Raw genomic sequence first — 15,108 nt, forward strand, 5'->3', positions numbered from 1 at the left:
TTTATTCATTTACCATCTGATTCATTAGAGTTGTTTTCAGGGTTTGGCTGTTATAGATAAAACTGCTACAAATATTTGAATGTAAATTTTTGTGAGGATATATATTTTAACTTCTCTTTGGTAAATTTAGGAGTGGGATTGATAGTTCATATGGTAAATGTACTTTCAATTTTTTAAGAAACTACCGAACTGTTTTCCAAAGTGTCTGTACCGTTTTGCATTACCACCAGCAATGAGAATTCTGATGGCTCTACATTCTTGTCAACACTTGGTATTATTATTCTTTTAAAATTGCATTGCAGGTTTTTTTGTTTGTTTGTTTTGTTTCTTCAATTCCCTAATGCCCAGTGAAGTTGACATCTTTTCTGTGTTTATTTGTCATTCATAACTCTCCTTTGGTGAAATGTCTATTCACATCTTTTTCCCATTTTTAAAATCAGGTTGTTTTTTTTTTTATTACTCAGTTGTAAAAGTTGCTGTGACTATTAAAAACCTGCTGACATTTTGACGGGGATTGTGTTGACTCTATCAATCAATTTGCTGAGAATTATTATCTTAATACTTAGTCTTCTGATCCATAAACATAATATATCTTTATATTTATATAGGTCTTTAATTTCTCTCAGCAAAGTGTTGTAGTTTCTCAATTATGGCTCTTAAATATATTTCATTAAATGTATCCCTAAGCATTTAATATTTTTATGTTATTGGAAATTGCATTTTTATTTCAATTTCCAATTGTTCATTCTAGTATATATAGAAACGTGACTGATTTTTATATATCGGCCTTTGATCTTGCAATATTGCAAAATTCATTTATTATTTCTTGTAGCTTTATTGGTCTGCCAGTAATGATGGTTTTATTTTATTTCATTTTTTTGATGGCTGGATGGTACAGGGATCCAAACTCTTGAGCTTGGTGTTATCAGCACCTCACCCTAATCAAGTGAGCTAACTGGCCAGCCCAACATGGCTTTAGTTCTTCCTTCCCAAATCAGTATACTTTTGATTTCTCTTCTTAGCCTTGTGACACTGCCGAGGGACTTCAGTACAATACTGAATAGAAGTGGTACAAACAAGCATACTTGCTTTGTTCCTAACCTTAAAGGAAAGCATTAAGTCTTTCTCCGTAAGTTTTTCATAGATGCTCTTTATGGGTGTTAAATCTTGTCAGATGCTCCTTCACCATCTGAAGTGATCATACAGTTTTTCTCTTTAAGTCTGATCATATGGTGAATTCTACTGATTGATTTTTGAATGTTAAACCAAACTTGATTTCCTGGGATAAACCCTATGTAATCACGATGAAGTTTTGTTTGTTTATCATTTTTATATATGGCAGGGTATGATTTGCTAAAAGTTTCTTCAAAATTTTTGTATCTCTGTTATGAGGGATGGTGACCTGTAATTGTGTTTTCTTGTAATGTCTCTGTCTCATTTTGGTGTCAGGATACTGCTTCCCTCGTAGAATGATTTGGGAAGTGTTCTCTCCTCTTCTATTTTCTCAGAGTTCTTGTAGAACTGGTATTTCTTCATTAAATGTTTGATAGAATTCACCAGTGAAGCCATTTGGAGCTAAAAATTGTCTGCTTGTTTTTGTGGTAGGTTTTTAAACTACAGATTCAATTTCCTTAATAGCTATAGGGCTACTCATGTTATCGATTTGTTATTGTGTGAGCTTTGGGAGTGTGTTCATTTCATCCAAGTTGTTGAATTTCTTGGCATGACATTGTTCATGGCACTCTTTCACTTTTCTTTTAATGTCTGCGGGATCTGTAGTTATGTCCTCTATTTCATTCCTGATATTGGTGAATTGCGACCTAATTTTTTTTTTTCATTAGTCTGGCTATTATCTTTCTGTTTATTTTTTCTTTCAGTCTTTTTCTGTCTGTGCTATTCATTTGGGATAGTTTCTATTGCTGTGTCTCGAGTTCGCAGGTTTTTTATTCTACAGCGTTTAAACTGTTGCTAATTCCATTTTACTTTTTTATCTTTTCAGAGAATCAACTGTTGGTTTTATTGATTTTTCTCTATTTTCTTTCTTTTTCCTCATTCACTGATTTCTGCTCTTATTTTTCTTTCCTTTTGATGACTTTAGGTTTAATTTGCTTTTTCTTCTCTTTTTGAGTCTCTTGAAGTGGAAGTTTACATCACTGATTTGAGGCTCTTCCTCTTCTTTTTCTTCTCCTTCTTCTTTGATGTGTCTTGTGTGGGAATGCTGGTCAGAACTCAGTCCATCCTCTGGTCTTTGGGGCTCTGGCTTCAATAGTTACAATCTTTTCCCTCCACAGGTTGCTTAGCAACCGAGGAAGGGAAAGTAGCAAAATGCTATACTTGTGTAAGATAAGATGAATGATGCCAGCAACCGCTAAGATAAGCAATAGGAGGCTGTGGGATGCCTGGGAATCTTCCACTTTCCTAGCCTTTCACTCTTTGGCATAGCTCCACTTTTGTCCCAAGTCCCTTATAAGCTTCAGCTCTATCCCTCAGGAGTTGTGGAGAAAGCAGCTGCACAGCACTTGGATGGATTGATACTTCACCTATCCCTGTCAGTAACGACCCATCAATATTAATAACAACAATAATAATAAACTCCTTGTAAATCACATGGAGTTGCCTGGCTCATTCTTTGATATCAGGATATCTTCTCAGTTTGGTGGGCTTTATACTGTTAGCTGACACTTGGACAGTCTCGTTTTCATCTTACTATCAGTTCAAAATACTTTCTAATTTTTCTTGTGATATGTTTTTTGAATTGGGATGTTTAGAAGTATGCTGCTTAATATCCAACTAATTAGGGATTTTTTTTTCTGTAACTGATATCTAGTTTAAGTTGGTTGCGATTAAAGAACACATATTGTATAATTTCAATTCTCTTAAATTTGAGACTTATTTCATCACCTAGAACATGGTCTGCCTTAGTGAATGTTTCACATGCATTTGAAAAGAATGTCTCTTTTACTTCTGTTGTGTGGTGCATTCTGTAAATATCAATTAGATCAAGTTGGTTGGTGGTGTTATTCAATTTCTGATGTTCTTATGAATTTTTTTTTCTTCTTGTTCTGTCAATAACTAACAAAGAAGTGTCGATCTCTCCAGCTATTATTGTAGATTTATCAATTTTTTTCTTTCACTACTATGAATTTTTTCTTCATGTATTTAAAATTCTGTTATTAGGTATATACATGCTTATCATTATCAAATGTTCCTCTTTGTCTCAGGTAATAGTCCTTGCTCAGAAATGTACTTTGTCTAAAAATATTGGTATTTGTATAGTATATATTTTCATCCTTTTACTTTCAACTTATCTTTGTCGTTACATTCATATAACACAGTATTTCTGGGACTCCAATTTTACACATTAATATTTTCACTCAGGTCATTAATGTACTGTTTCTTTCTTTCAGTCTTTTTCACTCTTTGCTTAAGACAGTTTCTAGTGCTATGTTTCAAGTTCACAATTTTTTTATTCTACAGTGTTTAAGCTGTTGCTCCCTCATTCATTGTAATTTTAATTTCAGAGATCATATTATTTTCCAGAAGTTCCATGAATCTTTTTTATACCTTTCATTCCTCTCCTGATCATTCTTATGGTTTTTTTTTCATTCCTATGTTTTCTTCTAACTTCTTGAATATATGGAGCATATGTATATAATATCTTTTAAAAACACCCTTGTCTGCTAATTCCAATATCTCTGTCATTTTTGGCCTTATTTCTATAGATTGAATTTTGGCTCACTGTGGATCTTACTTTCCTGCTCTTTCGCATGCCTGGCATAATTTGGTGTAGTGATTTCTCAGACTTCATTCCCTGGCTCTGATAGTTTTCTCTCGCAGGTGCCCTAGATCATTACCCAGTGGAAGACTTTAGAACTGTCAATGGAGCTCCCTCCTCTCCAAGGGAAATTTTAGCTGCCTTGGCCTCCTCAAACTTCAATCTCTTATCTCTTCATCTTGTGAAACTGCCATGCTCTGCTTGGGTTTCCTCTTCCTATACTACTACCTGGAAACTTCCTCCAGCGGAAAACTGGGGCAGTTGTAGGGCTCACCTCATTTATTTCCCTTCTATCAGAGATCACAATCTCACATTGGCCTTTGGCCAGTGTCTTAAAACCATTGCTTCATATATTTTGTCTGATTTTCTAGCTGTTTAGGGTGGAAAGGTAAACCAGTCCCTGGTTCTTCATCATGGCCAGAGGTGGTATTACATACACATTAGCTCAGCCAAACTTAATCCCTCGACTCTCTGGACTCCTATAGATTTACCTTTCACACAAAGACAAAAACACACACAAATGTGCAGTTTTTTGGTATGGGTTTTAGTAAATGAGGAAAAATGTGGTTGTTATAAGTTTGTAAGAACTAGGATGGAAGGTGTTTCCAATATAATACCCAAGAGAATGCATATGGCCACTGTACTGGTGGAAGCCTTTTTTTTAGCTTGAATGCAGCTCTCTGGTTTCTTATCTACAATTGTGGATGTGTATAAGGACTGTTTAGTCATGTTGAGGGTAGTGGGAGGCTCCATTTAAACACAGGAAAAATCCTGAGGGACGGTAGCAGTAGATGTGCTCTGGTGTTGACTTCTGTCATTTCTGGGAATAAACCAATGTTGCTACCATCAAATTTGCTGGAAGGATGATGAGAGCTAAAATGGTAGGAGATCCCACCATTGGTCTCTTTCCAGAGGACCGAGGGTTGGGGAAAGGAAGAGGGATATAGTCAGGGCCTATTGTCCATTTCTTTGACTTTATCTTTTATCAGATGAATTCCCTTCTTGCTTTGAAAGCCAACACCTGATACAAAGGACGCCAGTCCAGTATTAATGGATGCTTGGATAAGAAAAAGATACACTAGCGTCCTCTGTTCTATCTTGCCAGCAATTCTGGAGATACTTTATAATGACAACTACCAGGTTCTGGTTACTAAATACTGGGTTTGCAGCTTTTTATTATAATCACTGCATTTTGGTTTCAAAAGATATTTTAATTGGGTGGTTTGGACGGATTTAGAGTTGTCAGAATCCATATAGCATAGCAGAATAACCTTAGGGATTTTGAAATGTATGACTCAAAATAGAGGTGGAAAAAAAGGGGGTGTGTGGAATCTGTGTTGACTTTAAAATCCACTCAGAGCAAGGGAAATTTACAGCTTGGGCTGCTTTCTGCACTCTTGCCACTTCACTGCTGATTCTGCACTTTGGGAGACAGGCTGTCATTTCAGTGCAGGTTGTTCATTTAAATGATTTGTTCAGAACAAAATGCTCTCTGTGAAGAAAACTTTGGGTTAAATTCTTTTACCAAAATTCCTTGTCATACTAAAAGATGAAATTTGCCACATCAATAGTATTTTAGGAAAACCAGCTAAAATTGATAATGAAGTGCCCTAAATACTTGAAAATGTCTGAGAATTGCAGTTCATCAGAAAGCTGCTCATCTCCAGCTTTGTAATGTTTTGAAACAGGGCCATCTAGTGAAATCCCCTGTGAAACCATGAGCACACCCTCTAAGACCTTACATTTCAGACTTTAAATTACCCTTGTTAATGCCTCTAAATCCAAATTAACTGTCCCTGATATAAATAGGCTGCTCAGAAATAAATACCTTTTGACTCAAATTCTTACACTGGTTAATTCGGCGATTAGTTCTGTGAGTACACATTTAATTATGTTTCTAAAAGTTCTAAGTTGTTCACTTTTTTTCCCTTCCTACGGAAAACAGCCCTTTCTAGACTGTCTCCTCTCACACTGCCACCCTCTCAACCATCAAATTTCATTGAAGAATTGAGAAATATATACATGAGACAATCTGAGATGAACAAAAGATATAGATGGCATAGGACCCAGATGTTTGTTACAGAACTAACTGGACTGTATATGACCCATCAAACACATTGCTGGCATTGTGGGCAGTGTTAAAGGGTATTTCCATGGACTGGCTGAAGAGAACAGGACTCTAAGGAAGGATATGCAGATCTCTCCCTAGTCAAATGGGATAGAGGGTTTGTTCACCAAACTCATTTTGTTCTCTTCCTGGAAACATAGTTAAATTACATTTTTCAGCTTCATCCACTGAAGGTAGAGGGGCCCCGTGATTGAGTTCTGGCAAAAGCAACGAGGATGAAAAAGCTATACACTACTAGTGGCGTTAGCTCCTGAAATATTCCACATCATCTTCCATGTTTTCTTGTGTCTCCTCTCCCACCCCTGTTTGGTGGTTGTCATTGCCCAGGAAGACCATGGGAGCCTCCATCAGCCTGGGACCTTTAATGTTTGAGTGGAGCCTACCTCTCCACTCTAATCCCTGTGATATGGCCTGAATGTGTCCCCCACAGTTTCATGTATTAGAAACTTAATCCCAACTGTGACAGTGTTAAGAAGGTTGTAAATCCTATTATGGTAATTGAAAGGTGGGCCTTGAAGAGGTGATTAGACTGTGAGGACTGTATCCTTGTGAATGGATTGATCCATTCATTGAGTAATAGGCATGGTTCTGATGGCTTTAGAAGGAGAGTGAATAAGAAGCTTAACTCCCTCTCTCTTGTTCAGCCATTTTGCCATGTGACACCTTGCATCACTATAGAGTCACCACCAGGAAAAGTCCCTCAGTAGATGTGTTCCCCAGACTTTGGACTTCCCAGCTTCCAGAATTGTAAGAAATAAATTTTACTTCTTTATAAATTACCCAGTGTCAAGTGTTCTGTTATAAGCAACAGAAACAGACTAATTCACCTCACAACCTGCAATGAACTGTGATGTGGATGTGAAATGCACTTTTATCCTTGTAAGCCAGTGAGATTTGGGGGTTGTTTATTAATTACCCTGATTTATACAGGAGAGAAGAAACTGGAAAAAAGGAGAGGATGATGTGAGAGAAAGGCAATAATTTCCTTGTGAACATTCTGACTTTTTTCTGCAGATTTCAAAGAAGAACATTGTATTAGTCTGTTTCTGTTGCTTATAACAAAATACTTGGAACTGGGTAATTTATAAGAAAATGAAATTTATTGCTTACAGTTTTGGAAACTGGGAGACTAAACTCTTAAGTGCTCTTCTTTTAAAGCTCTCAGAACCATGCCCCTGACCACCATTATTATTCCATTCACTTCAGCAAAGTCCTACAACCTAATCACTTTTTCAAGGCCTCACCTTTTAATTATCATAATAGGATTTCCCACCCTCCCAACAGTCACAGTGGGGGCCAACTTTATAATATATAAAGCTAAAAACACATTTCAAGCCTCATTGAGTTCAGGGGAACATTCAGTCCACACCACACATGGTTGTTAAACACTGAAAACATGTAGCAGAATAGCTGGAGGTAGAACCACAAAGTGTTTTCTGACAGAGTTTGAGCTTGTGGAATCAGAGAGGCAGGCTGTGGATGAAGATGATGGCGCTTGGACAGAGACGCTTCCCTCAGGTTTCCCGTATTGTAAAGACCACACTGGCGATTGCGATGGGAAATGTGGGAACAGAGCTTTGTCAGCTTTAGCTACCAGACATTTACTAATGTTCTTATACATGTTTCGTGGTAATTAAACTTCTTAATTAACTCTATTCCAAGATGTCCTGCAAGATATGGTTTGTGCCTGATACTGTGTAATGGGTGTCCCAGGACTATCCAGGCTATGCTGAATGGAAAATTAGTAAAAATTTTTCATCTGAGCCATTTGTGGAAGCAATAATTGGCACAGGGTTAACACACCAAGAAGTCTTTATATGAGCAAAAGAAATAAAAACCACTGGGCCATGGAATTCAAAGTTTGGAGAGGAGGAAGGAGGCAAGTGCGACTGGCAGCAGAAGGTAAAGAGAGAGGAGCGATGATGTGAAAGTCTTGTAATGTAGGAATGAGGTAGGGGAAGAAGGTGAAATTAAGAAGTGTAGGCAAAATAAAGTCGTGTTACCAAGAGCCTTGAAAACCATCACTGGGATTTGAATTTGAAGCTACAGGCCAGAGCTCCCAGGTCAATCAAATATATAGACAAGCTGGACTTACCCAATCATTTATTCTAGTATTTTTTGTCATTTAATTTTCCCCAATGACACATTCATGGGCATTTCTAGCTGGGAGAAGGCGTGACTGAACACCCCATTCCTAAACCTAAGCTTTCAGAAATAATGAAAAGTACTTTTCTGTGCTTCTTCCTCGGGTACCTTTTCTCCTCATCCACCTGATGACAGAGTCTCATCCTTCCAGGTCCAGTTCTGTTGCCTTCTCTGTTGTGAAGCCTCATCCACGTAGCTTATCATTCCCTCCCTGTGCAGGCACAGTACTAGATATATGCCTCTATTTTTTTCCTGCTTATTGCAAGTATTTATTAGTTATCTGGCTCCCACACTAAACCATGTTTTCCTTGAGGGAAGTGACCATGTCTCATTTAACTCTGTATCTGAACACTGAGGATAAGGCCTGCCATCTGGTAGGTACTCAAGAATAACATATGACAAATGCATAGATGGACGGATAAATGAATGAAACTTAAATAAGTTTATTTTACCCTGAAAAAAGGTTGATGCCTTTGTTTAGACATCCACCACAGCTGTTGTGTACACTTATTTGTCTAGATACCTGTCTTCCTTTTTTAGATACCAAGACCCCTGGTATCTAATTTATGTTATGTTCATAAATGAACATAGTCATGAACCAAGTCATGTTCATAAATTTGTTCTCAGCACAGTTCAGTGTCTAGCATATATAAAACACTAAATAAAATGTTTACTGAATGAATGGGTGGATGGATGTTTCCTGTTATAAGCACTCATACATTACCAGGATTTGATGGTATGAGATCTTGGAAGGAATGTGATAAATGAAAATTGTGTATAATCAGACAGTTGCTACAGGAGTGCTTTCATATTCACACATGGTAAGACGTGAACTTGAAAACAGAAGTATGGTGGGGCATATTTGGATGATTATTATAATATATTTTTTGAAATAAATAAATTACAGAAAACTTTGCACTGGCCACAGGAATGTTTTAGGTTTTGATATTGAAGACTTATCTCTCTGAATAAGATAAATCAAATTGAGCCCATCATAATTAGTCTGTTGCTTCTCTGAGTACTACTTGTGAGTAAATGGGCCGATAAAAAGTAAGCCACTGTTTCTGATGTAGTACCCTTGGGGGTTATGGACTGGTGAGGAGCGGACTTCCATCTGATAGACAGGAGTAGGTGTGCTAGTCTAGCCATGGCAGAGGCTGTTGAAGGATACACCCCACTGGTTTATGTAACACTTTGATACTCAATGTATTCTTGTGACTTCTACCTTTCCCTCAGTTGAGAAAAACCACTAGTGTTGCATTTATATCCAACCATATCCAAGACCAGTAGAAAATGACCAGGCAGGTGGTTTCTTTTCATTCTTGATCCACTAAAACAAATAAACAGGTCTCTTTCCTCCTTTATAAGGGCCTGGTGTTAAGAGTGCCTTATTTGAACATGAGTAGCTTGGGAAGAAGAAAAATAGAGGAAATAGACTATTCTTTCCCTAATTTCTCTAAACAACTCAGAGTCAACAAAAACATAGGCTCAAAAGTTGTTATGAGCATTACATAAGATATATCCATGAAAGTACTTTATAAACTAGAAAGCTTTATGCCAACAATAGATACTATAATTAAAGTTTATCCACAAAATAATTGCCTATTGTTTTTACTGAATAAATACTTGTATAATCAATGAGTAAAATGTTCCTTCTTTAAAGATACAGATAAAAAGTTCAAGTAACATTCAATGAATTGAACAATGCTAATGAGTATTAGCAGAATTCTGGCTAAAACACATATTAAGAAAAAGATTTTATCCAGTTTTGTGTCTTAACTCTTTATTTTATTTGGTCCAGTCGAGACATACTTCAAATTTGCCAGCTAAATAAAGTGGTGATAGTGGCTGAAGTGTGATCTGAAGTAGGTAGAATCTATCCATTTGTGCATGTGTGTGTGTTTGTGTATTACATGAACAAGGAAGTGGGGAGAATAATAATAACTCTTCAGGATTATGACCACTGCATCATCATGCTAATGAAATGCACAAGTACAGATAAAAGAACAAAGAAGCCTTTCACATGTTCCCATTACTCATATCATTACAGAAACCCAAACATCCTTTAAATCAGGTATGTGGAGATCAAAGATAAATTATGAGTAGCACAGAAATACAATGTTATTTCAGAAGCACAAATAGAAGACAGCTGCATTTATATAATGATAAACATCTTTAATGCTATTTAAAAATTGTTAAACGATACTTTTCCTTTTTACTAATAATAAGGACTCTAAGACTGATGTCACATCTACCAAGCAAAAATGAAGGCAAACTGTATCAATCACTGTATAAATTCGTGTTATAATCAATCGTTATGATTTAGATCACACTCTTTCTCCTTCCAAAAGCCATCCATCTTACATTCAAGAAAGCCAACTAAAACTAAGGAGAAAGAGGACAAAATTAGTTGCCCATGGGGGAAAAAGAAAAAAAAATTCTTCTGGAAGACTTAAGAAAACTTTGGGATTAAATACTTTGCCCCTGATGTTTGAAGACATGTATTGCTTATGAAATGTAATGCACTAGGTTGAAGAATACTAGGTCTTTCCTCAAAAAGCTAAAAATAAAACTACCATATGATCCAGCAATCTCACTTCTGGGTATATATATATACACAAAGGAATTGAAATCAGTATGTCAAAGAAATATGTGTACTCCCATATTTATTGCAGCATTATTTACAATAGCCAAGATATGGAACCAACCTAAGCGTTCACCAATGGATAAATGGATTAAGAAAATATGAAATATATGCACAACGGAATACTATGGAGCCTTAAAAAATCCTGTCATTTGCGAAAATATGCATGAACTTGAAGTTCTAAGTGAAATAAGCCAAGCACAGAATGACAAATATCACATGAGATCACTTACATGTGGAATATAAAAAAGTCAAACTAGTGGGGGTAAAGAATAGAACAGTGGTTACCAGAGACTGGGGGTGGGGGTGGGAGGCTAGGGAGATATTGGTCAAAGGCACGAAGTTTAAGTCAGACAGGAGGAACAAGTTTGTGAGATTTATTGCACAGCAGGGTGGCTATAATTAATAATGATGTAGTATATATTTCAAAATTTCTGAGAGAATAAATTTCCAATGTCTCATCACAAAAATAAGTGATGAATATGTTAATTAGCTTGATATATCATTCCACATTGTACCCCATAAATACATACCATTACTATCTGTCAATTAAAAATAATGTTAATAAAAAATTCTTAGGGGAAAGAAAAAAAAAGAATACTAGATCTTGCAAAGTTAGTTGAACCTCAAGTCCTCAAAAGGCAGTGCAGCAGTACTCATGACTAGATGCCTGCTCTATTTTTCCTTAGTTTATTCCCTGGTGGTCATTAATAACTCTACAGAAAATAAATAAACCTGTATGATGTTGCAACAGTGTTTTTCAAACTTAAGTAATGTAATAATTCCCTTTAGAGGAGAGAAAACAAATTCTTGCATATTTTCAGTGTTAAATTATTTTTATTATACCTTTACTTAAATATTTACAAATAACAAATTACATATAAACTGATGGTGTATAGTTTGGTCTGATTATAAAACTGAAATCAATTTACAAATTAAATGCAGACAAAAATATAAAACTAATAAAATTCAAGTAATAGATATGTTTTAATAAAACAAAAAAAATGGTATTGGGTTGGAAAATTGAAAGGTGCACTTGGGGATTTTCTGCTTCATTGTATATTTCCTTGATTTTGAGCATGGTGGAACATTATTTGAGTCCTTGAGCATTGTCTTTACTTTCTCCTTTTAAACAATGACATTAATTTGAACTAATTAATGTTTTGATGGCCGACTTGCTTAATAGCACCCTCCAAATTGCAATTAAAAAATTTTTTTAACAATAAAAAGGCACAATGAAAAATTTTTCCATTTTTCCTATTTATTACCTCACTTACTGAATGAACTGTTGCTAGTCAGTGTCTATACAAGGATAGGATCTGCATGCTGTGAAATGTGTGCTAGGAGGTAACTTTACCACTTCCTTACATCTGAATGACTTTGAAACCTCTATTCATGTAATGTGCCAGAATATCACATGGCCTCCACATGGCTCCCATACAATTGTAAAGACAGATGCAAATTTGGGCGTTTGGTTATAAGGTGGTTATCTAAGTGATCTATAATATACTCACACTAAATTTTTAAGATTATCGCTGAAATGAAAACAAAGTTTAGAAACTTCTTGTAGTGAACTCAGAGTCCTTCTGTGATACAGAGTTAGTGATTTTAATCAGTCGTTCTTTCTGTAGTGTTCATTCTTAAGCAAATGAACATTGTCTTGATCTTCTACATGAAGTCAGACAAGTTATTCTGCTCTACTAATCTCAGAGAGATATTAAGACAGACCTAGTCATGTCAACTGTCCTCTCTAGATGGAAACTAATATTTAATTGTGGGTTCAGCTCAAACCTCTATCTCTGGCACAGTAACAAACTTTGCCTTGCAGTTGCTGATTATATTGGTTTCTATGCATCTCCAAAACACTGACACAAAAAAATTTCAAAGTAGGGATTTGTAGGAGAATGCCCTCTCTAATGCACCTTCACAGGTTTTTCTGATGAACATGAGCAATTTTTCCCCCGTGCTCCCTTACAAATAATGATCCTTGTAAGGTAGGGTGATATGATTTTTTTTTTAAACTGAAGAACAAGGTGAAGGAATCTTACAGGGAGATGAAGGAATTTTTCAAAATTTAATTTTAATTTTTTAAAATTTATTTTTTAGTTGAAATGTATTGATTGTCCATATTTATGGGGTACTGAGTTATATTTCAATACGTGTTACAATGTGTAACGATCAAATTGGGGTAATTAGCAAATTCATCATTGCAAAAATTTTTCTTTTCTTTGCGATGAGAACATTTAAGCTCCTCTCTTCTAGCCATTTGAGAACATATAATAAATTATTGTTAATTATAGATGCTACTACTACTGTATGCCACTAGACCTTATTTTTACTATCTAGCTGTAATTTTGTGTCCATTACCCAACCTCTCACTATCCCCTCTCCCCCTCCCCTTCCAGCCTCTACTAACTACAATTCTACTCTCTACTTCTAAAAGTTCAACTTATTTTTTTTTTTAGCTCCCACATATGAGTGAGAACATGCAGTATTTATCTTTCTGTGCCTGACATTTTACTTAACACAATGTCTTCCAGGCTTGGGGAACTCCCATTTCAATTCCTGGGTGCAGACTCAGTCTGTTGGTGAGGTCCTGCACTCAAATCAGCCTTCTGTCCCCACCACCTGAAATCCATGGCCCCTATCTCATGTCTACCCTAAATACTACACTCTGCCAGGGGGCAAACCAAACTCCCTACTGGCTTTTAAAAACCTAACTGGAAGTGCAGACTCTTATTAGATCCAAAGTTGAAGAGGTAAGAGACAGAGACACCTTCTTATCTTATTTCCTGACACCTTTTCCCCTGCCCACTACGTCATAGCTACTTCCAAGTTTTGTGGGCTGGTTATTGAGGCCTTACATAAAACCCAATTTAAGTATTTATAATTTTTCAGCAAGCTAGAGTGCCCTCTTGTGGGAATGCCTAGTAGTTACCCAGGTACTGCAGACCATCTGAATTTATGGGTCCGCATATTCCAGTGGTGCTAGGATGAACACCCTCTGCCACTGCTTTATTTTTTACTTGGCCTCATGGGTTTCACAGCCATAGGTAAATTGGAAGGGGTGAAAATATGGTAGGCAGTAGCCAGTGGTATAAGAATACATTTTTCTAAACAATATTATTTTCATTTCTCTCTTTTTCTTTTCAAATGTGGTGGTGATGGGGAGTGTGGGGAATGTAGTAATTTCCTAGAATAAGCCAGAATGATGGTCCCAAATTAAAGAAATTACTAGATGTATTTAATTTCACTCACAAAGGAAACATTTATTTGGGTTATCAAATGCTTCATTGGGGACCTAAATATAGTCCTTGCAGGGATGGTTAAACACTCAAGGACTTACTCTCGCTCGAGTAACAATTATTCAGATCTCATCATAACATAGTTAAGAGCTCCAGCCTAAGTAGGCTGCAAAGTTTTAGAACAAAATATACCTGTTATAAGGCAATGAGTACTAATAATAGCTTAAATACACAGTTACTTACTACTTCAAGGCATATATTCTTAAAAACTTTTTATATGAAAGAATATGAGAGAAGAATATAATGAGCCCCCATTTACCTATCAGACAGCTTCAACAATTGCCAGTTCATTACTAATCTTATTTCCTCGATACCTCTTTCCTTCTTCCTCAGTTATTTAGAAGTAAATTCCAACTGTTATATCCTATCACCTATAAATATTTCAGAAGGTATCTCTAAAAGATCAGAACTTCCCGTTAAAAATATAACCATAATATTATCATATACAAAAAATTAACTGCAATGCATTAATATCATAAAATATTGAGGTAATATCCAAATTTCTGTCTGTGGGAAATTTTAATCTATGTGTTCTCTCTTTCTCTCTTTCTTTTCCCTCAATATATTTTTAAGAAACTGAATCACTCATCTGAAGTTATGACAATCTGTATTTATCTGAATGTGTCATTTTGGTATTTTACAAGGAGTACCTCTGTCCTGGTGTTTCTTTTAAATGAGTCGTTAGATCTAGAAGCAGATTCAGGTTCAATTGTTGTTTGGCAAGGCCTCTTCATAGGCAGTGAGGCAACATGCCACCAGGAGGCACAGTTGTCTCTTTTTGGGGTATACACAGGTGTTGATGGATGCTCACTGCATTGATTCATTAATGAACAAATGGTTGCAAAATGGTAATATTCTAACTCCGCCATTCCTTCTCCTTTTATTAGTTTTTCACGCTTCTTTGAAGAAATTTCCCCTCATTAATTATTTTGTTACTTTAAGATGCAATTTGTGTAGAGAGGCTAGAAAAATGCTTGACTTTTCCTATCCAGATTTCAAAACAATGAGTTGGTTTCCTAACATCATCCAAAAGTGACAAATGCGTTTTTAAAAAAATCATTTTGAATTTATGTATGTGAACATACTTGACATTTCTTATTGATGCTCAAAT

This window comes from Cynocephalus volans, chromosome 17 (assembly GCF_027409185.1).
Source record: "Cynocephalus volans isolate mCynVol1 chromosome 17, mCynVol1.pri, whole genome shotgun sequence".
Lineage (NCBI taxonomy): Eukaryota > Metazoa > Chordata > Mammalia > Dermoptera > Cynocephalidae > Cynocephalus > Cynocephalus volans.